This window comes from Propithecus coquereli, unplaced genomic scaffold, assembly GCF_000956105.1.
Source record: "Propithecus coquereli isolate 6110/MARCELLA unplaced genomic scaffold, Pcoq_1.0 Scaffold139, whole genome shotgun sequence".
NCBI lineage: Eukaryota > Metazoa > Chordata > Mammalia > Primates > Indriidae > Propithecus > Propithecus coquereli.
The window spans coordinates 5043544-5069331 of record NW_012138191.1 but is presented as its reverse complement, the minus strand read 5'-3'; the positions used below and the strand labels follow the sequence as shown (position 1 = coordinate 5069331).

Sequence of the window (25788 nt, the reverse complement as noted above, 5' to 3'; positions counted from 1 at the left end):
AGAAAGTAATAAGGATTCTCTCTATGGAAAGACCTAGTCTCCCTCCTAGGACCTTGGCTCTGATGCTCATCATCATCATTTTCTTCTTCATCATCACCGTTATCATCATCATCATCATTGTTATTAAGCCACCACATAAAATTTCCTTTGAAGACAAGATTCCATGACTAAAAATAAAAGTTTGAAAACGAATGCCTTATTGAGGTGAGCTTGCCCCAAACCTGCCCATTCCCCACCCCAATTGGCTTTGTAGCCAGACATAGTTGAGTTTAGAATCTCCTTTCATCACTTACTAGCAATGGAATCCAGGGCAAATAATTTAATCATAAATGGTTATAAAAACTAACTTACTAGACTATTAAAGATTAAAAGAGGTCATGTATAAAGTGCCTGTGACAAGTAAATATGTAAAAACATGCCCAACTTCACTATCATCTAGGGAAATGCAAATTAAAACAAGATAATTTTTACCCATCAGATTGGCAAAAATGCTAAAGTGAAATAATATGTTAGTAAGGTAATGCTAGCTGCTGTTAACAGATGAACCTCAAAAATCTCAGCAAGTTAATAAAATAGACTTAATTTTCTCTTCAACTAAAGACCAATCAGCAGTGAAGGGAGAGGTTCCCAAAAAGGCACACACTAGAATGTTTATCACAACACTATTGTAATCATGAATATAAGCTAAATGTCTATCAATAGGGGAAAGTCCAAATAAACCATGTCTGCCAATACTATGGAATACTATGCAGCAGTTTTGAATGAGATAGATCTACACCTATTGGCATAGAGAGTATGCAAAGTCACATTGTTGAGTGACTACAATTTTCAGAATAATACAGCATGAGAGTACTTACATAAAAATAGCTATAAAATACCATATATTTTCCATATGGCCATAGATTTAGTAATGCATAGGAAAAATGTCTGGAGGGCATGTGTACCAAAAAGAAACAATTGTCAATTCTAGGGAAAGATGGGGAGGAAGAGAGGGATGGAGGGAGGGAGGAGGGCTTGGCAGTCACAGGAATAGGAAGATCTTATGGCTGAGTAAGCACAGAATCAAGCACACTCACACGCTTATACAAAGATATTGTATTAATTTCACTCCTAGGTATTTACCCAAAAGAATTGAAAACAGGGACTCAAACAAGTATTTGTATGCAAATGTTCATAGCAGTATTATTCACAATAGCCAAAAGATGGAAACAACCCAAGTGTCACCAACAGATGAATACAGGCACACAAAGTGGTTACAATGGAATATTATTCAGCCTTAAAAGGAGTGAAGCATTTACACCTGCTACAAAATGGATGGATGAACCTTGAAAACATTGTGCCAAGTGAAATAAGCCAGATACAAAAGAAAATATTCTGTTATTTCACTTAGATATCTAGAATAAGCAAATTCATAAAGACGGAAATTAGATTAGAAGTTACCAAGGGCTGTGGGAAGGGGGATAGGAAATTATTGCTTTATGGATAAGAGTTTCTGTTTGAGTGATAAAAAATTTTGGAAATGGTGGTGATGATTATACAACATTGTAGATGTAATTAATGCCACTGAATTATACACTTAAAAATGATTTAAATGGAGAATTTTATGTTATATGTATTTTTACCAAAACAAAAAAATAGAATTGACTGATCTACAGTTGAATCTCAAAAAACATATGATTTGATATATTCTCCACTTGCCTTCAGAGAGAATAAAATGGGGCCCTCTTGAGTCAAGAGAAGAAGAATGAGGATTATAAGAGCTGCTAAAAACCAGATTTTCCTTTCTTCTGCCTCAAGATAAGGTTTTCGGCATTTGGGTGTCTACCTCTGCTTAGACTATTCTAAAATGACAGAGACTTGTGTAAGGAAATGGAAGAATGTAATTAAATCTGATGAGGAGTGTTCTATTTAAATCTCTTTAATAGGAAATCTGCTGAGTTTAGTCATGTACTATGAGACGCTGATAATAGAGGTAGAAAATGCATAAGTCGGAGGAAGTCTGCCTTCGGAGCAGAGGGAGGGAGACTGGCTTTCTCCTTGTACTAATTACTGTGTTGATGCAGTTCTCCATAGTGCCATGTGTGTTTGGGGTGGGAGAGGGCGATTAAATGATTTATGGGTTTAATTTCCCTCGATGCTTAGCAGGCTGCTGTCCTGCACTCTGAACGCTGGGAAATTGATTAAAATAACAATTGTGGTTAGCACAACCACCAGCAATCAGCGAGGAGGAGCTGTTTTCGCCTCTTGGAGTTAGAATCATGAGCCCTCCCAGCTGCCTCGGGTCATCTCCTCAGCCCTTGGGGACCAGCGTGGAATTTGCAAAACTAACAAGATTTGACCTTAGCTAACAAGTTCAATAGAAAAAGTACCAAATTCTACAGGGTCCAAAGATCAGAGCAAAATGTGTCTGTTACTGGTCTCTGCTTTGCTCCTGCTCTTCAGGGACTCTAGTTCTCAGATAAGTACATTTGTAATCAAATCAAAATTAACAAATATTTGTTGAAATGGTGTTCGGGTGTGAGAGAGTATGGTTCCTGCGTGGAGCTAAGGGGACAAGAGTCGTAAGGAATGACAGAGGAGGGCAAGGATTTTGGCTTGGGAGGGGATGTGAAACTGTTTATATTAAAATAATGTAGAGCCATAAGCTATAAATAGTAATCAAAGTCTGATTTTTATAAAAGTGTAGATATAGCCAGAAGTTCACCAATAACTTCCTTACTGCTATGACTGGTTAGTGCTTACTGACACTGTCCTCCCTGACAGGTACAAGGTTTGTGACTCCCCCACTACCTCTCTAGATAACATTGCCATTGTAAGGCCCAAGACTTGTGCTTCTCTAGATAACATTACTATTATAAAGCCTAAAACTGGTCTTTGAAGTATTTTGCAGACTCTACATTCTGGGTGGACCCACTGATGTCAACTGGACCCATGGGTAGGTGTGGGAACAGATCCAACAGCCTTGAGTCCCCTTACCCAGGAAATCTCCCAACTGGGAAGATAATCTCTGCTTCTCAACCCTATGAGTTCATCCCCGCCAATCAGCAGACCCAATTCCCTACCTCTTTGCCTGCCAAACTATCTTTAAAAACCCTTTTTCTCAAATTCTTGATGAGACCAATTTGAGAAATTCCGCCTGTCTCTTCACATAGTGCCGGTGATATTAAACTCTTTCTCCGCTGTAACCCCTGCTGTCTCAGTGTATCGGCTTCCTCTTGAGCAGTGGGCCATAAACCTGGTTGGGCTGTAACAGTGTTGAGCAGTAGAAGGACACAGGTGTGGAGCCAGCAGGCCTTTCCACTTTACGTCCATGACCTTGAGAAGTGACTTTTCCTCTCTGAGTCACAGCTTCCTTGTCTGCATGGAGGATGATAGCAATATCCGCCACAGTGTTGCATGCATAAGGAAGAGATGTCTAAAGGCCTGGTGCAGAATTAAAACTTAGTAAGCGGTTGGCTTTACCAATATTGCTGGTTGTGGACGAAAGTGGAGAACCAAGGCCTGAATTCTCAGAAGAGTAGACTCAGGGGTGAGATGAGAGAAGGTGACATTGGGATGGGCACCAAGTCAACTGACGAGACAGAAATAGGACAGGAAATCGGGTTTGTTCTGCTTCTACCTCAACTGCTCTGATACTAACTGGATGTTCTACGATTAAGTTTAGATATTTAACACCCAGAGTTAGCACGGACCCCACAGGCAAAGACCAAAATCTTCCATAGGACTGCCATCACTGCAGATGCCAGCTGTACTTCAGGGGCCCCAGGCCACTTCCGACCAACTGGCTATAAATTGGGGGAGTTCTCACGACCCTCTCAGTTTCAACAATTCATTAGAATGGCTTGCAGAAATCACAGAAGGCATAGTACTTATGATTGCACTTTTATTGTTAAGGATACACATAAGGGAAGGTCTGGGAGGGTCTTGGATACAGAGCTTCCACGCTCTTTCTCTGTGGCGTCAGGTGCGTCACTCCCCTGCCCATCAGGTGTTCACCAATCAGGAAGCCAGTGTTTTCACTGGGGTTTCATTTCATAGGCATCATTAATTAAATCTTTGGCCATAGGGTTGAACTCAATCTCCAGTCCTCTTCTCCTCCCTGGGAGGTGGGTGACAGAATGTCCCAACCCTCTAATTACATGTTTGGTGTTTCTGGTGACCAGTCCCCATTCTGATGCTATTTAGGGACCCACCATGGGTCACCTCATTAACATAACAAAGATGCTTCTATCACTCAGAAAATTCCAAGGGTTTCTGAAACTCTGTGCCAGGAATCAGAGATACATGTAAATTATTACATGCCAATATATAAATTATTATATACCAGATACATTCTTTATAATTCCACAGGGTTGGGGCTTAAAGAATTGGCCTTGAGTTCCACCTGGTTTGGACAGGGCTTACCTTGATTTGTTTGTCCACCTGGACTTCAGTATCTTCCTTTGTTAATGAAAGTATTGCACCATTACCTTTAAAAGTCTGATTCAGCAAAGAAAACAATGTACATGTAGAAAAATACAGGAAGGACGTAAGTCAAAATGATTAATGGTGTTTGTCTCTGGAAGAATTTCTTGTCTTTATAATTGCTGGTACTATAATGTCTATATTTTCTATACTTTTTAAACATTAAAAATGTCTTTTGATTTTATAATATAATGCAGCTTTTAAAATTGAAGCATCTAATTTACATGTTTAAAATGCACAGATTTTAAATATAGAGTTGGATGAGTTTTGACAAATGTATACACCCATGTAACCACACACCCAAATTAAGATGTGGAACCCTTCCATTATTGGAAAGTTCCCTCTACACCATTCCAGTCTATCCTATTCCACTCCGCCCACAGCCAGCTCTACTCTGATTTTTAATACTGCTTTCGATTTGTCTATTCTTGAATTTCACATAAATGGAATCATACAGTATGCACTCTGTTGTCTCACTTTCTCTCAGCATATTGTTTTGAGATACGTCCATGTTGTATGAGAAATTCATTCTTTTTTATTGCTGTATAATACTCCATTGTGTGTGTGTACCATAATTATTTTGTATCAGTTTTCCTGTTGATGGACATTGGGTTGTTTGCACTATGGGGCTATTGTGAATAAAGCTTCTCTAAGCATTCTTGTACAAGTGTTTTTGTAAACATAGGCCTTTATTTTCCCTGAATATATACTCAGGATTTGAATTTCTAGGTTGTAAGTGTATGTTGAATTTTTTAAGAAACTGCCAAATAGTTTTCCAAAGTGGCTGTACCACCTAACATTCCCACCAGCAATGTATGAGATTTCTAGTTGCTCTGCCTTCTCACCAACACTTGGTATTGCCAGTCCTTAATTTTAGTCACTCTAGTGATTGTGAGATGATGTTTGTGGTATTCATTTGCATTTTCTTGATGACTCATCATGTCGAGTATCTTTTCATTTGCTTTTTGGGGAATGATGTATTTTCTTCTGTAAAATTTTTGTTCAAGTCATTTGTCTTTTTTTTAAATGGGAAAATGCTTAATTTTTGTTTTTTTGTAATTTTTTTTTTTTTTTTTTTGAGACAGGGTCTCCCGAGCTAGAGTGCAATGGCGTCATTGTAGCTCACTGCAACCTCAAACTCCTGGACTCGGGTGATTCTCCTGCCTCAACCTCCCCAGTAGCTGGGACTATAGATGTGTGCCACTGTGCCCAGCCATGAAAATGCTTACCTTTTTACAGGTGTTTTTACGAGTGTTCATTTTGTCCTCCTAAAAAACCTGAGAAGTGGCTTGCTCAGCAGTAATCCCTTGTTACGGATGTAGATCTGAGGTTCAGAGAATATGCAGAGAATGCTTCACAGCACGATGATAGAATGGCTAAAACTGGAGGTTGGGGTCTTCTCGTCTTGTTCTCTCTTAGGTCCTGCCTTCCTTCTCCGTGAAAGGTTGTGATGCTGGCAAGACAATAGGCAAAGGGGCCCAGCAGATATACCTGAAACTCCTTCCTGATGTGAGCGAGCATGGGAAGAGAACACCCTGCTCCCCAAAATAGACCTTCGTGGAACTGCCACAGTTGCCTGCCTTGTTCATCCAACATCATGGCCCTACTGAGACCAAAAGGGAGTATATTCTTCAGCAGCTGCTCGGCTGCCCCTCCCATGAAATGGTGGGCAAACACTGCTTCTGAGTCCCTCACACAGGTTTCAGCACAGCCTGAGACCACATGGCTGCCAAGTGAGGCTGGCATGTCTGGGACAAAGCAGAAGGAGGTAGTCCTGGCACTCTCCAGTGTGGGTGCCCAGCCCTGCCACACCCCTCACACGGAAGGGGAGTGCACCTCACACCTCTCTGTGCAGTGCTCGCACCTGCAGACCTTGGAAAATGTCCAGTTCATTCAAACGGGGGAAGCAAATCCCTAGATGATCCATCATTGCCCCCAACCACTCATTTTTCCCTGCCCTCCCCACCACCCCACTCTCTATCTGCCTTGACATTGATTGTTGCCTGGACTCTGAGAGTGGGTCATTTACTTTAATTAACTTTTATTGATCACTTATAGGCTCAGAATAGTTGTAGTTACTTCCACTTATGTTATTTCATCATCTTATTTTATATCATTGTTCTTTTTAAAATTCACCTGCCTACCATCTAATGCCTTTAAAGAATCCCTGCTTTAAAAGTGATACACCTGTGTAGCCCATCACCCAGCTCAAGATCTAGAACACTTGCAGAACCCTGAAAGGTGCTTCAAAATCTCCCCAGCCAATATCCTGTAAAAATAATTGCTGTCCTAACTTCTATAATCATCAATTAGTTGAGCCTGTACTTGAACTTCATATACGTGGAATTACGCAGCATATATTTCTTTTGCACCTGGCTTCTTTTGCTAAACATTCACCCACATTGCATGGAGCAGTAGTGTGCTATTTTTCATTTCTGAGTAGTAGTATGAATATATCCCAATTTATTTATCTATTCTTACTGATGATGAAATTTGAGTTGTTTCCAATCTGAGACATTATGTACAATGCTGCTGTAGACATTTCTGTAGATGTCTTTTGGTGAAAATCAGCACTCATTTCTGTTGGCTATATAGCCAGGTATTGTAATGTTGTTATATTTAACTTTATAAGAAACTGTAATATAATTTTTGATGTGTTTCTACCAATTTTTACTCTCAAAAGAAATATATGACAATTCCAATTGCCCCACATCCTTGCCAACCTTTGGCATTTTCAGACTTCTTTTTTCTGTTGGATGTGCACTGTAGTTTTAATTTGTATTTCCTTTCGAGATTTTAAAAAATGTTTGCTAAACTATGGCATCCAGAATTAGTATTAAAAACAATAATTGAGTTAATGTTGTTGTTTTTAAAATTTCACTCTGTTGGGTTTGTAAAGCGGTGCTTTGGATTGAGTGAGATCATCTATTACTCAGGTTTGCAAAAACATAGCAATTAAAGTAATGGACTCCAGTAGTCATTAGCATTTCCATTACCAAGTGACCCTTTTAAAACTTCAGTCTCGCCTTGAGAGCTAGACCTTTGGAAACTTCTTGGGGTTTGTTTTCCCACCATCTATACTATGGACAAAGGAGTTCTCTGCAGGGCCACTTAAAAAATATACTTTGAGCAGCTATCATTGTCTTCGCACGACTATTACAGCCGGCTCCAGAGCCTTCTCTCTCCTGTGCACAATGGCAACTCTTAAAGAAGAACTCATTGCACCAGTTGCAGAAGAAGGGGCAGTGGTCCCAAACAATAAGATCACTGTAGTGGGCGTTGGACAGGTTGGTGTGGCGTGTGCTATCAGCATTCTGGGAAAGTCCTGGCTGATGAACTTGCTCTTCTGGATGTTTTTGAAGATAAGCTTAAAGGAGACATGACGGCTCTGCAGCATGGGAGCTTATTTCTTCAGACATCTAAAATTGTGGCAGATAAAGATTACTCTGTGACCACCAATTCTAAGATTGTGGTGGTAACTGCAGGCGTCCGTCAGCAAGAGGGCGAGAGTTGTCTCAATCTGGTGCAGAGAAATGTTAACGTCTTCAGGTTCATTATTCCCCGGATCATCAAGTACAGTCCTGATTGCATCGTAATTGTGGCTTCCAACCCAGTGGACATTCTTACATATGTTACCTGGAAACTAAGTGTATTACTCAAGCACCGTGTGATTGGAAGTGGGTGTAATCTGGATTCTGCTAGATTTCGCTATCTCATGGCTGAAAAACTTGGCATTCATCCCTGCAGCTGCCATGGATGGATTTTGGGAGAACATGGCAACTTGTGTGTGGCTGTGTGGAGTGGAGTGAATGTGGCAGGTGATTCTCTCCAGGAATTGAATCCAGAAATGGGAACAGACAATGATAGTGAAAATTGGAAAGAAGTGCATAAGATGGCGGTTGAGAATGCCTATGAAGTTATCAAGCTAAAAGGACAGACCAATTGGGCCACTGGATTAAGTGTAGCCGTTCTTATTGAATCCATGCCGAAAAATCTTTCCAGGATTCATCCAGTATCAACAATGGTGAAGGGGATGTATGGCATTGAGAATGAAGTCTTCTTGAGCCTTCCGTGTATCCTCAATGCTTGGGGATTAACCAGTGTTATCAACCAGAAGCTAAAGGATGATGAGGTTGCTCAGCTCAAGAAAAGTGCAGATACCCTGTGGGACATCCAGAAGGACCTAAAAGACCTGTGACTACTGAGCTCTCGGCTGTAGAAATTCAAAAACTACAATGTGATTAACCCTGAGCCTTTAGTTTTCATCCATGTACATGGATCATAGTTTGCTTTTATCTTCCTAAATAAGTGAATTTGGGCTCAAAGAATCAAAGCACATGCTTGATTTAATGCTTGCAATCTGAGCCCTTGGACAAATAAAATTAACCATCATAGTGTGAAAAAAAAAATATATATATATATACTTTGAAGGGCTCAATATGACAAGAAAGATTGTAAGTGAAAGACCCAATTTATTCTTGCTGAAGTTTTCTTATAGGAAATCTTTGTTCGATTTTGAAAAATCACATATTTCATTTTGGAAGAATCAGTTAACATAAAAAAAAATCCTGTGCTTGAGGCAAAGCACGATCTTTGGTTTTGAACAGTTATTCAATTGTTTCATGAGTTTGTGCCTTGTAGTTTAAATGATTTTGGATTCTGGCTAAGAGGGAACTATGTTTGCACACAAGTGCATGGATTAGTGTAACAACTGGGCCAGTGCCTGGCACGTAGTAGGAGCTCAAAAAACTTTGTTAAATGGCTGAGTGAAAACTATTCCTTCTCATGTATATTCAGTACCTAGAGCAAAGCTCTGCAAATGCCAGATGACTCAGAAATGTTTGTGAAAGGAAAGTAGAATAGATGAAAAGAAAAATGATTCAACGAGTGGAAGAGGAGAAAGGAGAATTAATCCTGGCAAAGTTCTCTTTATATAAGCAAGGTCTTTTTTTGTTTTCATAATACACACTCTTCACAACAAACATCCAGATATCCACTTGGATGTCCCACAGACTCCTCGTCTCTACATGTTCAAAACTGAACTCACCAATCAAGCACCTCTTGTATTATCCTGGGTAGAGCTGGAGCCCATTCTACTAAGTGAAGTATCACAAGAATGGAAAAACAAGCACCACATCTATTCACCATCAAACTGGTACTAACTGATCAACACTTATGTGCACATATGGTAGTAATATTCATCGGGTGTCAGGCAGTTGAGTGGGGAGGAGGAGATGGGTATATTCACACCTAATGGGTGTGGCGCACACTGTCTGGGGGATGGGCATGCTTGTAGCTCTGACTCAGGTGGGACAAAGGCAATATATGTAACCTAAACATTTGTACCCCCGTAGTATTCTGAAATTAAAAAAAGACTGAACTCACCGTATACACTGATCTATAACCAACCTTCAAGACCTCTTCCTACTGTATTTCCTCTTAGTTAATACTACCACAAGCCAACCCTGTCCCCAAGCCAGAAAATTAAAAGTAATCCTCAACTCTTCTCTCTTTCTCCAACTTATTCATTCACAAATTAGTTCATTCAACAAGTATTCACTGAACACCTTTTATACACTTGAGTTCGTTCTTGGTGTTGAGTACATGTATTTTGGACAATCTCACCCTGGGAAGAGCTTTTCTTATTCAAGAGCCTGACTATTATAATCCTGATTCCCTTGGCAACAACCTATCATTTGAGACATGTTCCAGACTTAAGAACAAAGGCTGGAAACTTCATTTCATGGCTTAATTTTCCATTCATAGAGGATGAGTCAAAGGTGACTCATCTGATAACTATTCCTATTGAATTGCCATATCTAGCTGAGAGAAATAGCTCCATTCACAAAATCTTTCTCTCTTCTTTCTTACCTCTGCAGTAGAGAGACATCATCTATTTAATCAGATTTCTCAACTGTGTGAGGACTAGAAGACATAAATAAAGATGGAGTTTGGTATGGATCAAGAGGATTTGGGATGCCTGGGGGTAGGTCATTCGCATATATGCATGAAGTCATAGAACACACTGACCCAGAGGAAGGATGAGAAAATATGTCTCAGACCCAGATCTTTCACTTTCTGGCAACGTCAATGTCAAACACCAGACAGTGGAAATGATAACAGAATGAGATATCACAAAAACATTCAATTTTATAATGATTTGATGAGCAGTTATTATGGATAAGGCAAATACAGGCACTCCCTGGGTTAGAAATATCTAATTCTCCACAGACTCATACATGCAAAATTTAATTTTGACCGGCATCCCTTTCCTCTGACCACTCTGAAATCCCCTCCGCAGTCTCTCCCACTCCTACCTCCCATCTCAGGCAGCACCTAAGAAGGAAGCTGAGACAAACACCTGCCCTGACCTGATATTTATTTCTAAATATTCCCTTCATCCATTTTCCCATTAATGGTAAGCGAATTTTACATCAAACAAGACATTTCTTATTTGTAAACTCATCTTTAAACATGTCCTCTTCCTCCTTGTTCTCTTATTTTTCTTCTTCCTTTTTCCTGTCTTCCGCTCTCTCTCCCAGTCCCTGTGGTCTCAATGTGAGCCAAAAACAACCTTAATCAAGGTTAAGATGAGTAATGCTTGGGCTACACTTCAAGAAAAATCGAAGTGTTTAATGATATCTACTGATGTCCAGAGACTATAAAATTCTTTATCAACTTTCTTTTCCTCCTCTAATAAGTTTTCTTATCAACCATGAACATTCGAAACAACAACAAAAAAAGGCCTCGATCATATTTAATATTAGCATTTGGTGCACAGTTTATGAATATCGAAAGAGTATAACTTATATTTTTATTGTGAATATGCAACATTTCAGCCACATTGAGTGATATAGGCTTCTATGGGGACACAACCACCATTAAGAATATTACTATTAAGAAAAATTTCAATGAGAATTTCTAACTGTCAGACCTAAAACTTACTTTTGGAACCCAATCTGCAAATTGGGACTTCCAGATTTGGAAGCATCTTTGTTTTCTGTGTCCATGAGTTTATGTAGTTTCCAAACACAAGTCATTAACCAGGTGTTGGGAGAAAAAGCATTGACAGCTTTCACAGATGGCAAGTCTATGCAAGTATTTCACTCCTGTAAATGTGTATGTGTGTGCGTGTAGGAAGGAGTGAGAGTGCTAAAAGAGATGGCTACTTTCTGTCCCCCACACCCATCTCCCTGGCTACTTACAGGAGTATGTGGGAAATAACCTTCAAGCTGGCCTAGCAGAGCCCAGAAGGCAGAGGGAGATATAGCTATTGGGGTAGGAGCCCGTCTTGTCCCAAAACACCCAACAGCATGCAATGCCAATGCAAGAGCCAAGGAGGAGTGTCTCAGGGGGAGAGCTGAGTAGCAGAGGCGGTTCCACCAAGCTTTCAGTTGCACCCATTGCCCAGATTCCCAAAGCCAAGTTCATGTGCCCATCTCAGCGCATATCTTTCCAGTCCCTGAACTAGGACATGTTGGAAATCATTGCCCATGTGCCTCTCATGAGCGTCTGGACCAAAGTCTCAATTTTTCTGATTCAACCAACTCTTTTGTAACCACTTGTTTACCTTAATTTCCTCTCAATTTACAGCCAAATCACACCACTTACCTGTAAGAAATGTCGTTTGTAATCACATCTAGTCCTTCCCGCACTTCCCTCCTTCCCTCTCTACTTTCAGTAGGAATCCTGGGCACTAGGTAGGTGCTATATTATCTCTATTTATAGATGAGGGAATTGAAGCTTATAGAATTTAAATAATTGGTCTCACAGGTAACAAATATTGCAGTGAGATCTAAATCCAAGTTCTCTGACTCCAGAGCCTGAGCTCTTAACCATCATGCTATACAACCTCTCCAACAAGGAAAGAGAATGACATTATAATAATAACATGTGTCTTCTAGGGACATTGAGAGGATTAAATGAAGTAATTTAGGTTCAGCTTATATCATATAGTAAGATGTAACAAGTGTTGGTGATAGTATGATAATGAACATGGTAGTAATGAAAAAGGAGGAGAAGGATAAAAAGGAGGAAGAGAAACATCAAAATTTTCACCTGTCTACCTCTTTTAACAATGATCCTCACTGCTTATTGTGGAAGATAAGTAGTCTTCATGGTGGGAGGGAGTGGACATAGGAGGTGACTGGAGGTCATACTTTGGAGAAAAGCACAGACTCTGTAGAATTTGATGAAACGTTTACTTTTTGAGTTTGAGATGTCACATTGCTTACCTCCTTGCTTCCAAAAGGCATGCCAAGGGCTATTTAGTCCCTTGAGACTCTGCAAGTCAGACTGATCTTGGGTTCATTTGCTTACCCTGGCAGTCAGGTAAAGGACTGCAGAGAATGGTAAGATGTGAAAGTAGAGGGGGCTGGGAAGGATGGGAGGTCAGTGCTCTGATATTGATGACAGGTCTTCTCCTCATCCAGACCCTAATCTCAGACAGTCCTGAGGCTAACTGCCCATGTTCTAAATGCCACTCTGTTGATCCTAAACATTAGGGTGTAATGAGGAGCTTGTCCCTACTCTTGGAGGCCTCTACAGGGGAAGGATAGGGCCGGAGTTTAGGGAAAGCCAGTCTACGCATCAGAAGACAACCAATCAAATGTGCTGATCTCTGCGTTGGGGCAGGGTTATTGGATATTAATTACCAGAGGCCTCCTGAAGCTGTGTTGGAGAATGCAAATCTAAGCTAAAAGCAAAGATCAACATGTACACATGTCTGTGGGGGCTGGAGAGAGAGGTCCACTATATGAGCAAAAGAGAGGTCCAGAAAAGGAGGGAGACCCATGCACGGGCAAGATCTTTAACACAGGGATTCTGACCCACAAGTATACATAGTCTAATCACATCTGCCAGCCGAGCAGTCAGATTAGCAACTCTGCCTTTGATAACAGACACTGGTAAGGGGTGAACAAAACCCAGCCACGACAGAGAGAGAGCAAAAGGAGGTATAGATCGAACAAAAGGAGATCTCTCCCTCCTGCACAAGACATATCTCTTGGTACCTCCAATTTCTTATCCATAAAATAGAGATTTTATTTTACAGCACTTGTATAGTACTACTCTCTGTTCTATACATTTTACCAATAGTAACTCATCTAATTCTCTTTCATTCCTTTGAGGTAGAGACTGTTATACCAATTTTGAAGATGAGGAAACTGAGGCATAGATAAAGTAATTTGCCCAAGAGCATTCTTTTTTTTTGAGACAGAGTCTTGCTCTGTTTCCTGGGCTAGAGTGCCGTGACGTCAGACTAGCTCACAGCAACCTCAAACTCCTGGGCTCAAGTGATCCTCCTGCCTCAGCCTCCCAAGTAGCTGGGACTATAGGCATGTGCCACCATGCCCGGCTAATTTTTATATATATATACATTTTTAGTTGTCCAGATCATTTCTTTCTATTTTTTAGTAGAGACGGGATCTCACTCTTGCTCAGGCTGGTCTCCAACTCCTGACCTTGAGCGATCCACCCGCCTCAGCCTCCCAGAGTGCTAGGATTACAGGCGTGAGCCACCACGCCCGGCCCACAGTCACCAATTCTTTTTTTTTTTGAGACAGAGTCTCACTCTTTTTGCCCGGGCTAGAGTGAGTGCCGTGGCATCAGCCTAGCTCACAGCAACCTCAAACTCCTGGGCTCAAGCAATCCTTCTGCCTCAGCCTCCCGAGTAGCTGGGACTACAGGCATGTGCCACCATGCCTGGCTAATTTTTTCTATATATTTTTAGTTGTTCGATTAATTTCTTTCTATTTTTTAGTAAAGACGGGGTCTCACTCTTGCTCAGGCTGGTCTTGAACTCCTAAGCTCAAACAATCCGCCCGCCTCGGCCTCCCAGAGTGCTAGGATTACAGGCGTGAGCCACTGCGCTCGGCCACCAATTCTTAAATCAACTGATGTATGTGTATATATACACATATATATTATATTTATATATATAATGAAGGAAAGTTCTTGGACCTTTAAAAGATGCCTATGCGAAACACAAACTTAACAATAAAACTTGCCTGGTTTATGTTTCTACTTTTGCAACAACTACTTCCTTCTACTTGCCCAGCAACCCACATGCCCAACAGTCACTTGACTCACCCTGCACCACTGCATGAACATAGCACAAATGAATCAAAGGACCACTTTGTTCTGGGCACCATGCAAGTCTTCACTTACCTCCCTAAAACCTGGCATAGTTTGACATTGCATAGTAACATGTTCCCTCCACTGTCCTGGCTGTAATTGTTCTGACCCCAGCTAGACTGAGCAGAGCCAGACACTCCACCACTTGCCCCCACTTCCTGTCCAATCTTCTGCCCACCTTGTCAGGTCATGGCCAGACAGGAGCTCAGGAAGGAAGATATTTGTGTGGGGTAGACACATCTCCTTGATCTCCTTTGAGGAGGTTGGGCTGCAGTTGGGTTTTGAAATACGAGTAGGATTCAGGCAAGTACAAATTCTAGGAGACGCTATTCCTGATTTTGGAAATGGTAAGAAAGGACATAGTGGTAACAAGTCCAAGGAGATAGAGGATCCACCTACAGATCTAGGGCGTTTCCCTCCCTAGATCCTGGCTGAACAGGAAGCCAAGGGGCCAAGGGAGGGATGAGAGGGAAGCTAAAGACCTTGAACACACTGGCACCTCAGCATAGCCAAGGGATGGAGGAAAAGGGCATTCGCCCACATCCCAGAACTGAGGTGAAAAATAAGCCTGCCCACTGTGAGACTAGGAACAGGATTATTTGGGGTCCCAGAACCCCTACTCAGGCATTCTCAACTATTTTTTATGTCTCAACTATTTTGGAAGTCTGGTGAAGCTAACTGAGTCTATTTCAGAATGATGTTTTAAATAAGACAGCAAAGGAATACCAAAGAAACCAATTATGTCAAAACACAGTTATCAAAATATTTAAAAAATATGTTTGCTTCCTTGTTAAACAGTAAATCAAACTATGCTTTTCAAACTATCTGTGGAGAAGGACCAATTTATTTTTCCAACCCATCTTGGACTGACAACTTTTAAAAAATAAGAATATGCAATAAGAGAGAATGTGAAATACAAATCTTAATTTTTTATTATTTGATTCTAAATATATTAGATTATTCTGTCAAATTGTTGTCCAAGTTTCTAACGGCTTACTCTCAATACCTGTTCTTACCTTGTCATGAACCTGTCATAGTTCACAGACTGGCACCAGTCTGTGGACCAGGTTCTGAGTAGCTCTGTATTAAATACAAGACCCAGCTGTGGGCCTAATAACGACTCTAATTTCGAAGACATGAGGAGCATAAACAATGTATCACTGGCACGTGATATGAAAATATCTGTGAATTCTGTTGGTGACAAAATCACAATGACCATTAATTCCATTTTAGAGTGTGTTGATTACTTCTATAATGGAAAGAAATACTAAATTTCAACCACAAATCCATGAAAATGAAGATGTAACTTTTTCCTGTCCAAGTCCCCAGGCCCCCTGTATTCTATTTCCAGGCCCACTGGAAGCTTTAGATTAGGGGCCCTGCCTCAGGCAACAGCAACGGTACTGAAGACCAGAGGAGGCCAGGAGGAAAGTGACCACACCGTGGGGGAAGCTCTCCCCAAACCTCAGCCTTCTTGTATCTGGGGTCACAAGGATGCAGGGTGAACGCTGTGGCTCTGACCAGCGGAGAAAAGAGCCTGTACGTGGTGGAGCTCAGGCCTGGACTTCACGCAAAGGGGAGCTCAGAACATTAGAACTGGATTTTGTTGGACACAGAGGCCCAACCAGGAAAGGTGAGAGAAGTGTCAGCCATGGGGACAGATGGAGGAAGCCATCAGCCTGAACAATGAGGCTCGTCAGCTGCTCTGGCCTTGTAGGGTTCAGAGGGGTCTGGGGGCCTGGTATGCCTGTGGGGGCTCTAATGGAGACCTCTTTTTCATTTACAGAATTGTGTTTTTCCCTGATGTTTGTCCAGGCTCAGAACTCTCTCTCCTCCTTCTTGCCTCCTTCCCCTCACTGAAGGTCACCTTGTGCCAAACATGGAGGTAAATATGTGTCTTCTCATTCAACCCTAACCCTGTGGGATACGCGCTCTCACCACCCTGCCTTACAAGTGGGGAAACTAGCTAAAGGCCACCCAGCTAACGGGACAGTAGTACATGGCCCTACTGGGACTGCAGTTAGGACCCTCTGAATGCAGAGCCCGTGAGCACTGCATGCCCCTGACGTGCCAAATCCTTGATTCCCTTGGAGAGATGCAGACAAGTTCTGCTGAGCACACTCAGGGCTGGGAAGTGCAAGGAAAAAAATAATCCTTCACTTTCGACACTTCTTGTATTGTTTGCATTTTATGATAGCACACATTTTGTTTTACTTTCTTTTCTTAAAGGAAGAAGTATCTCCACGAGGCAGACAACATGAGATGGCTGACTGCAGGATGGCTGAGTGTTGGCATCCAGGTCCCCCTTGGGCACTGGAATGTTTCCAAGGGCACATAAGGACTTGGGGAAGTGCATGATTCTGCAGTTGGGGCCAACAGTGCCCCCTAGAGGGCTCAGGGCTGCACTGCTCTGGTGGCCGTTGAAGTGGTGCAGCACCTGGAAGTAGCCTCCACAAAACCAGAGAACATCAGAGGCAACTAAGACAACTCATGTCAGTGAGTTGGCAGATAGGTCATGGGCTATCTTGGCAAGTGGGGGCCACAGGAAAGGAATGAAGGGAAGAAATGCCCAAGGGCTCTCTTGGAAGCTTGTTGGGGGGGTGTCCAGGTCAGTGACTTTAGGGCCAGGACCTGAGAGATGAGGTTCAGGATTAGTTCCTCAGTCACAGGAATTTAGACAGTTACCACCCGTATGATGCTCAGTTCCACATTTATAGATGCAGAAGTGTTGAGAGGATTAAAGTGAAAGCACTTTGTATTCATGGTTAGTTCTTATTATTATTGTCAATAGGTGAGGCACAGCCTGTTGTCTAGGCCCTGCCCCTCTCTTTTCTCACTGACCATCAGGAATAGGCATGCTTGGTCCCTACAAAGGCTTACAGGTTTCTTATTTTAAAGGCGTTGCAGTAGGAGCCCACATAGCTACCAAAGCTTGATTTTGAAGGAAGCGATTGTCCCCTATCTGGGAAACCAGGGATCTGCAGCAGAGGATTCTTAAAATAAAAGCTAGGGGGTGACCTCATGGACAAAGAGCAGGAACAAGACAAAGATGCTCACTTTCACCACTGCTGTTCAATGTTGCTTTGAAAGTCCTAGCCAGAGCGAGGAGCCAAGAAAAAGAAATAAAAAGCATGCATATTGGAGAAGAAGAAATAAAACTATCTTTATTCATAGATGACACGATCCTATAATAGAAAATCCTGAAGGGTCTACAAAATAGCTACTAGAGGTAATAAACAAATTCAGAAAAGTTTCAAGTATAAGATCAACACCCAAAAATCATTTGTGTTTCAATACACTAGCAATGAACAATCCAGAAAGGAAATTAAGAAAGCAATACCACTTATAATAGCATCTAAAGAATAAAATGCCTAAAAATAAATTTAACTAAGGAGGTGAATGATTCGTACAATGAAAATAATAAAATGTTGCTGAAACAAATTAAAGAAGACCTAAATATATAGAAAGACATTTTGTGCTGGTAGATTAGAAAAGTTAATATTGATAAGATGTTGATACTATCCAAAGAGATCTACAGATTTGATGCAATGCCAATCAAAATCTCAATGGACAGATGGGAGGGGGAGGAGGGGAAGGGTATGTACACACATATGAGTGCAATGTGCACCATTTGGGGGATGGACATGCTTGAAGCTCTGACTCGGGTGGGACAAAGGCAATATACGTAATCTAAACATTTTTTCCCCCATAATATGCTGAAATAAAAAAGAAAAAAAAATCTCAATGGCCACTTTTTAAGAAATGGGAAAGTCAGTCCTCAAATTCATATGGAATTGCAAGAGGCTCTCAATAGCCAAAACGATCTTGAAATGGAAGAACAAAGTTGGAGGACTCACACTTCCCGATTTCAAAATCTAATACAATAGCTGTAGTAATCAAAAACCATGCAGTACAGGCATAAAGATAAAAATGTAGACCAATGAAATAATATAGAGAACCCAGAAATAAACCCTCATATGTATGGCCATTATTTTTCAGCAAGAATTCCAAGACCATCCATGGAAAAAGGACAATTTTTTTTCAACAAATGGTGCTGGGAAAACTGGAAGTCCACATGCAAAAGAATGAAGTTGGAGCCTTACCTTACATCATATAGAAAAATTAACTCAAAATGTATAAAAGATATAAACTTAAGGATTTATATGATAAAACTCTTAGAGGAAAACACAGAAGTAAATCTTCATGACCTTGGATTTGGCAATGGATACTTAGATATGACATCAAGAGCACAAACAACAAAATAAAAAACAGATAAATTGGACTTTGTCTAAATTATAAACTTTTACACATCAAAAGACTTATGAAAAAAGTGAAAAGACAACCTACAGAGTGACAGAAAATATTTGCAAATTATACATCTGATAAAAGTCTAGCGTCCAGAATATATAAAGAATTCTTACGACTCAACAACAAAAGAAAACAATTCAACTTAAAAATGGGCAAAGGACCTGAATAGACATTTTCCTAAAGAAGATATACAAATGGCCAAGAAACATATGAAAAGATGCTCAACTTCATTAGTTATTAGGGAAATGCAAATCAAAACTACAGTGAGGTATCACTTCACATCCACTACAGTGGCTATAATTAAAAAAACAAAAAATAGTGGAACACTTGTACATTGCTGGTGCCCACCATTTAAATTAAAATGGTTAAATCATTGAGGAAAACAAAGTGGTAATTCCTCAAACAGTAAACATAAAATTACCATATGACCTCGCAATTACACTACTAGGTATATACACCAAAAAAATTTGAAATAACAAGTACATGTGCACACATGTTCATAACAGCACTATTAACAATGGCCAAAAGATGGAAATAGTGCAAATAACCATAAATAGAAGAATAGATAACAAATTGATGTATGTACATACAATAGAACATTATTCAGCCATAAAAAAGATTGAAGTACTGATATATGCTACAATGTGGATGAACCTCCAAAACATTATGCTAAGTGAAAGAAGTCAGACACAAAAGATCACACATTGAACAATTTCATTTATGTGAAATATCCAGAACAGATAAATTCACAGAGACAGAACACAGATTGGTGATTGCCAGGGACCACAGGGGAGGGAATAATGGGAGAAACTACTAATGGGTAAGAGATTTTAATTTGAGTGATGGAAATGTTTTGAAACTAGATAGAGGTGGTGGTTGCACAATATTGTGAATATACTGAATACCACTGAATTGTTCACTTCAAAATGGTTAATTTTATGTTATGTGAATTTCACCTCAATAAATTATTTTAAAACAGAAAAAGCAAGAGAACTCTGGGATTCTTGAGACATTGCCACTTATGGTGTAGTATGCAATGTGATAATTTTTTAATGCACAAAACAACAATACCTAGTGGCAGGTCAGAGAACTTCCCTGATTTTAAAATAGTGATGAGCTTAAACAGTATTTTGGGATAGCTACAAGAACTACAATATGATGGAAGATCTGTAATTTCTGTTGGTAGCAAAGTTACAGATAAACTGTTAACACTACTGCCTTTTGTTATCCACATTCATCCTGAAAAGAAATACTCAATCTTAGTTATAGGTTAATAAAACTAAAAATTTAGAAAAAAAAATTCTTTTCTTAGATTATGAACTCCCAGGCTAGAAAACCTTGCTCTAGGGTGGTAAAAATTGGAAAAAGATGAAAAGAACTTACTACGGAAGAAAAGTAACTGCTGTTACCAACTGAAATGGACCTCTTTGATTAGAAGTCAGCAACCTACAGCCCACAGGCCAAATACAGCCCATCAGCTGTTTTTGCAAATAGCGTTTTATTGGAACATAGCTGCGCCCATTGATTTACATATTGTCTATGACTACTTTCACACTATAACAGCACAGTTGAGTAGTTGAAACAGAAACCATATGGCCTGCAAAACCTAAAATATTTACTATCTGGTTCTTTCAAAAAAAATTTGTTGCTGACCCCTGCCTTCGAGAAATTCTGGCCAATTTTCTAGCGATTCCCAGCCTCTTAGTGGACGATCACATGTGGTTGGTCAAACTGTATACTGGATGAGGTGCCATGTGCACACAGTGAATAGCAACATCCAATATGCCTTTGATTGAAAATGGCAAATGTTCACTGAAACAAAAAATTAAAATTAAAAATTTATCTTTCACAGGTCCAGGCAAGATAGAGTAAGCTCACTCCAATGTGTCCCTGTCACTAACTATAAAACCTGGACAGAATTCATGGAACAACTATCCAAGGTCTTTGAAAAGCAAATAGTAGCAGGCAGATGGGGGAGATCAGTATTTGAAATAACACCAAACTGGCAGTGAGTTTTCCATTTTTGTTCCTCGAGTATCCCCTTGCCTGAATGCAGCACAGCCTGAAAACTGAGGCACCATTAGTGTCAACAGAGAGAGAGCCAAGAAAATCCCCCTAGTTCTTAGTAGAGGAGTAGGAAATAGCTCCCAATGCTTAGAGAGAATGGAGAAATCCCCTATTGTTACTGTTATTTCTTGTCTCCACTCTCTCATACCCAAGGATTCAACCAATCTTCCATGGTGGTGGTGGCCGTGGCAGAGGGGCTGCAAAGGAAACTAAAACTGTAAGGAAGGAGATATCAGGGTTCTCCAGAGACACAGAGCCAATAGAATAGATGGATAGGTAGACAGCTAAGAGGAAATTTATTATGGGAATTGGTTCACATGATTGTGGAGGCTGAGAAGTCCCATGGTATACCACCTGTAAGCTGGAGAACCAGGAAAGCCAGTAGTGCAATCCAGTGTGCGTCCAAAGGCCTGAGAACCAGGGGGAGCTGACGGCATAACTCCCAATCTAAGGCCTAATGCCTGAGAACCAGAGTGGTTGGGGGAGTGAGTCATTTAGGTAGGTCCCAGAGTCCAACCCAAGAACCAGAAGCTCTGATGTTTGAGGGCAGGAGAAGATGGATGTCCCAGCTCAAGGAAAGAGAAGGCATTCACCCTTCCTCCACCTTTTTGTTCTATTCAGGTCTTGAATGGGTTAGATGATGCCTGCCCACATTGGTGACAGCAGATCTTCTTTACTCAGTCTTCTGATTCAAATGCTAATTTATTCCAGAAGCACCCTCGCAGACATATCCAGTAATAATGTTTTCTCAGCTATCTGGGTATCTCTTAACCCAGTCAAGTTGACAGATATAATTGACCACCATAAAGGGTATTCCTCCTTTCCAGTCATTTTCCATCTCATCTTATGAGGTCAGCACTACTCTGATACTCAAATCAGACAAAGTTTAAGAAAAAAACCTACAGACCAATATCCTTAATTAACACAGACACAAAAAGCCTCAACAAAATATTAGCAAATCAAATTCAGTAATATATTAAAAGGATAATAAAACATGAACAAATGGAGTTTATTCTGCGAATGTAAAGCTGGTTCAATATTTAACAATCCGTCAAAGTAATGCATCATATTACCATTCTAAAAAAGAAAAAAAACTACATTATAATATCCATTGATGCAGAAAAATATTGGGCAAAAAAAAAAAAGAAAAGAAAAATATTGGGCAAATTGCAACATACATTCCTGAAAGAAGTTCTCAAAAAACTATGAATAGAAAGAAGCTTCCTCAATCTGACAAAGGACATTTACAAAAAAACCTGCAGATAACATCATATTTAATGGTGATAGAAGGCTTTTCCCTTAAGGCTAGGAACAAAGCAAGTATGTCCAGTTTTATCACTGGTATTCAACATCATACTGGAATTCCTAGCCAGTGCAATAAGGCAAGAAAAAGAAATATGGTATATGAATTGGAAAGGAAGAAATAAAACTGCCTTTATTCACAATGACATGATTGTTTACATAGTAAATTCTAAAGACTATACAAAAAACACTCTTAAAACTAATAAATGAGTATATCAAGGTCACATGATACAAGATTACCAAAGAAAGATCAGCTGAATTTTTTATGCTAACAATGAAAGAGTAGAAAACAAAACTTCAAAAATATATACAATTTTATTACAATAGCTGCAATAAAATGAAATACATATTTATAAACCTAATAAACATGTACAGAATCTGTATATAAGAACTACAAGACACTGAACTACAAGACACTGATGAAATAAATGAAAGAAGACATAAAAAAAGGGAAGATTTTACCATGTTTATGAATCGAAGGACTCAAAATAGTAAGATTGCAATTTTATGTATAAATTTAATGCAATTCCAGTCAAAATCCCAGGAGAATTTTTTGTAGACATAGATAAGAAGATTCCCAATTTATATGGAAAGGTAAAGGAACCAGGACAGCCAAAACAATTGTGAAAAATAAGAATAAAGCTGGAAGAATTACACATTGGAACAATATAAGGAGTCCAGAAATAGACCCACTCATAGTCAATTAATTTTTGACAAAGGTACACGGGCAATTTAAAAGAGAAAGGAGAGGTTTGTTTGTTTGTTTATTTTCCAAAAAATAATATGAGAACAATGGTACATCTGGGGATGAGAAAGAACCTGGACCTAAACTTCATGCATTATATAAAAATTAACTCAAAATGAATCATAGATCTCAATGTAAAGCTAAAAAACTTAGAAGAAGAAAGTATAATAGAAAATCTTTGTAACCTGTCATCAAAGAGTTCTGCATTGGTTATCTATTGCCACATAACAAAATCACCACAAACTTAGTGGCTTAACATAACAAACTATCATTTTCTGATAGTTCTATAGATTAGGAGTCCAGGCACGGCCGAGTAAGGTTCTCTGCTTCTAGGTCTCACAAGGTTACAATCAAAGTGTGAGCTGGGATTTCTATCTTGTCTGGGGCTTGACTCAGAAAGGATCTACTTCCAATATTACGTGGTTGTGTGGTTGTTGGCAGCATTCAGTTCCTTGTGGGCTGTTGTGTTGAGGACCCCAGTTTCTTGCAGGCTGTCAGCCGGAGGCCAGCCTCGGTTCTTACCACCTGGGCTTTTAGCAGGGCTGCTTGCTTCCTCCAAGCCAGTGAGGGAAAGAAAATCTACTAGCAAGACGGGTTATATACGGTTATCATAAAAGTGACATCCATCACTTTTGCTGTATTCTATTGGTGAGAAGAAAATTGCAGGTCTTTCCCACACTCAAAGGGATGGAATTACTTTCAAATGGTAGTTTTTGAGAGTTGGTAGCATTTATACTTTCTCAATGTATTAAAGCTTAAAACCCCACTAAGACTTCTGGGGCACCTCGTACACACCTGACTATGCCTCTGCATCATTAATGTTCTTCAGTGATCTCCAGCCCCTCTGCTCCAAGTGCCTTCTGGACAAAGTCAAGGCTACCAGGCAGGGCACACAAGCATCTCCAGGATCTGGTGTCTAACAGCATCTCCAACAGATTCTGAGCTGCTTATTGAATCTGCATCTTCACCAATGCTACGCTCTTTAGCTAAAATACAAGCTTCTGGCTAATTCCACCCCCTTCTTTGCAAGTTTCAACTCAGATATATCTTTCTTCACATAAGCCTTCCCTGAAAACCAACACTCCTTACCCTCCCAGCTGTGCTCTTCAGCATCCTATGCACATCTCTGTCTTGGGCTTAACTCACAATGCCACTGCCCTGTGATTGTCTCTTCATGAGGAAGTTTCTCCTTCTCTACTGCGAGATCTTGAGGAAAGGGCTCAGGAGCGAGAGAGGAAGTGAATGAGAAAAACAAATGACTCATTAATTTAAGAAGCAAATATCAAGAGTCTTAATAGCAGTTGCTATTGATTACTTGTTCTTAGAATTCACTTGCCCAACCAAGCATCTGCTCACTTCCATGTACTAGCTGTGACCTTGGGAAAATCTCTTTAATGCTCAGTATCTTTCTTATCTTTCAAATGAAAAATATTCAAGCCCTGATGGCATCATAAACTTGGAGCTACAATCAAATGAAAGGATCTGAGTACGCTTTCACAACTATGGTCTATACTTGCGAGAGGTTATTATCACAAGTTACTAAATCACAGTATGAAAATAGAAAAGGCTTGGAGATAACAAAGCTAAAATTTTTCATTTTATTAATAATGAAATGAGGTCTGAGTACGAAGAGACTTATCCAAGATCACACCATGGGGTAGGCTTGGAGCTTTCTCAAACCTGGGGCCTCTGGCTCTTCCCAATATCTCATTCTCCTTAGTGTACTCCAGTTTAACTTTGGAACAAAGGATTGTTTTTCTTAGTGGGGCCTTTTAGCTCCTTTTTATTTTCTTCAAATTGGAGAATAGCCATTTTTAAGTGCCCTGGATCTTTGTTGATTAAAAATCTAACTTTGCGTATGCCTACACCATGTCCCTCAGTGTCATGTACTTGTTTGCGTGGATCTTTAATGTACCAAGAGCCATGTGTTAACACAGAAAGCCCCTTAAAGTATCTGCTCCAACCAGACCCAGAGAAAGCTGAAACTGGGTTGTCTTTTAGGGATATTGTCTTTCAGGGATCAAGTTACCATGGCGAGCAGGGCTCTGCTATCTTGGCTCACAAACTGTTCCTCTGTGAGGTCTTCCACAGGCCAATTGCTCCATAAAACTGTGCTGTTTAATTTTGAGTAAAGGGGTAGAAAGTTTCCATAGAACAAAATGCCAGGGGAAGAAAGAAACTCCAAACTGAGTTTTCTAGAAGACTGGATTTAAATCTTCTCAGAACAGTATGTTACTTTGTCATTGCTCAAAGAGTGCTTTTGTAAGTCAGGTTGGTGGCGGCTGTCACAGTATGTGGGGGAGGATGTGTGGCATTTCATCAGAGGGGCAGCTTAAGCAGCGGACTTGGATCAGGAAATTAGAAATGTTTCCCTGCCTGCCCAACAGTGGCTAGCCTCACAGTTTGGTTCAGATGTGTCCCAGAATTTTAGCCAACCGTGGAATTCCTTAGAGCTGAAAATCAAGCTGTCAAAATGTCTTTTCCAAGCATCTGCTATGCCTAGTCCTGTGTCAGATAATGACAGCAATGTTATCATTATCTTCACTCACTGAAAACTTTCATACCTTTGCTAATATTATAAGGATCCTTTGAGATAAATGTTTTATTATTCTCATTTTACAGATAAGGAAAGTGACATCGCGCAACCAAACAACTTGCAGTTGTACAGTATGTGGTCTTTTGTACCTGGCTTCTTTCACTTAGTATGTTTTCAATGTTGTAGCATGTATCAGTACTTTGTTCCTTCTTATTGCCAAATAATCTTCAAT

At 40.2% G+C, this 25788-nt stretch overlaps 1 pseudogene; it reads left to right on the top strand.

Annotated features, from left to right (window-relative positions):
- Nucleotides 1–7658: 7658 nt before the first annotated feature.
- LOC105806217 lies at nucleotides 7659–8662 on the top strand (annotated as a pseudogene).
- Nucleotides 8663–25788: the final 17126 nt, after the last annotated feature.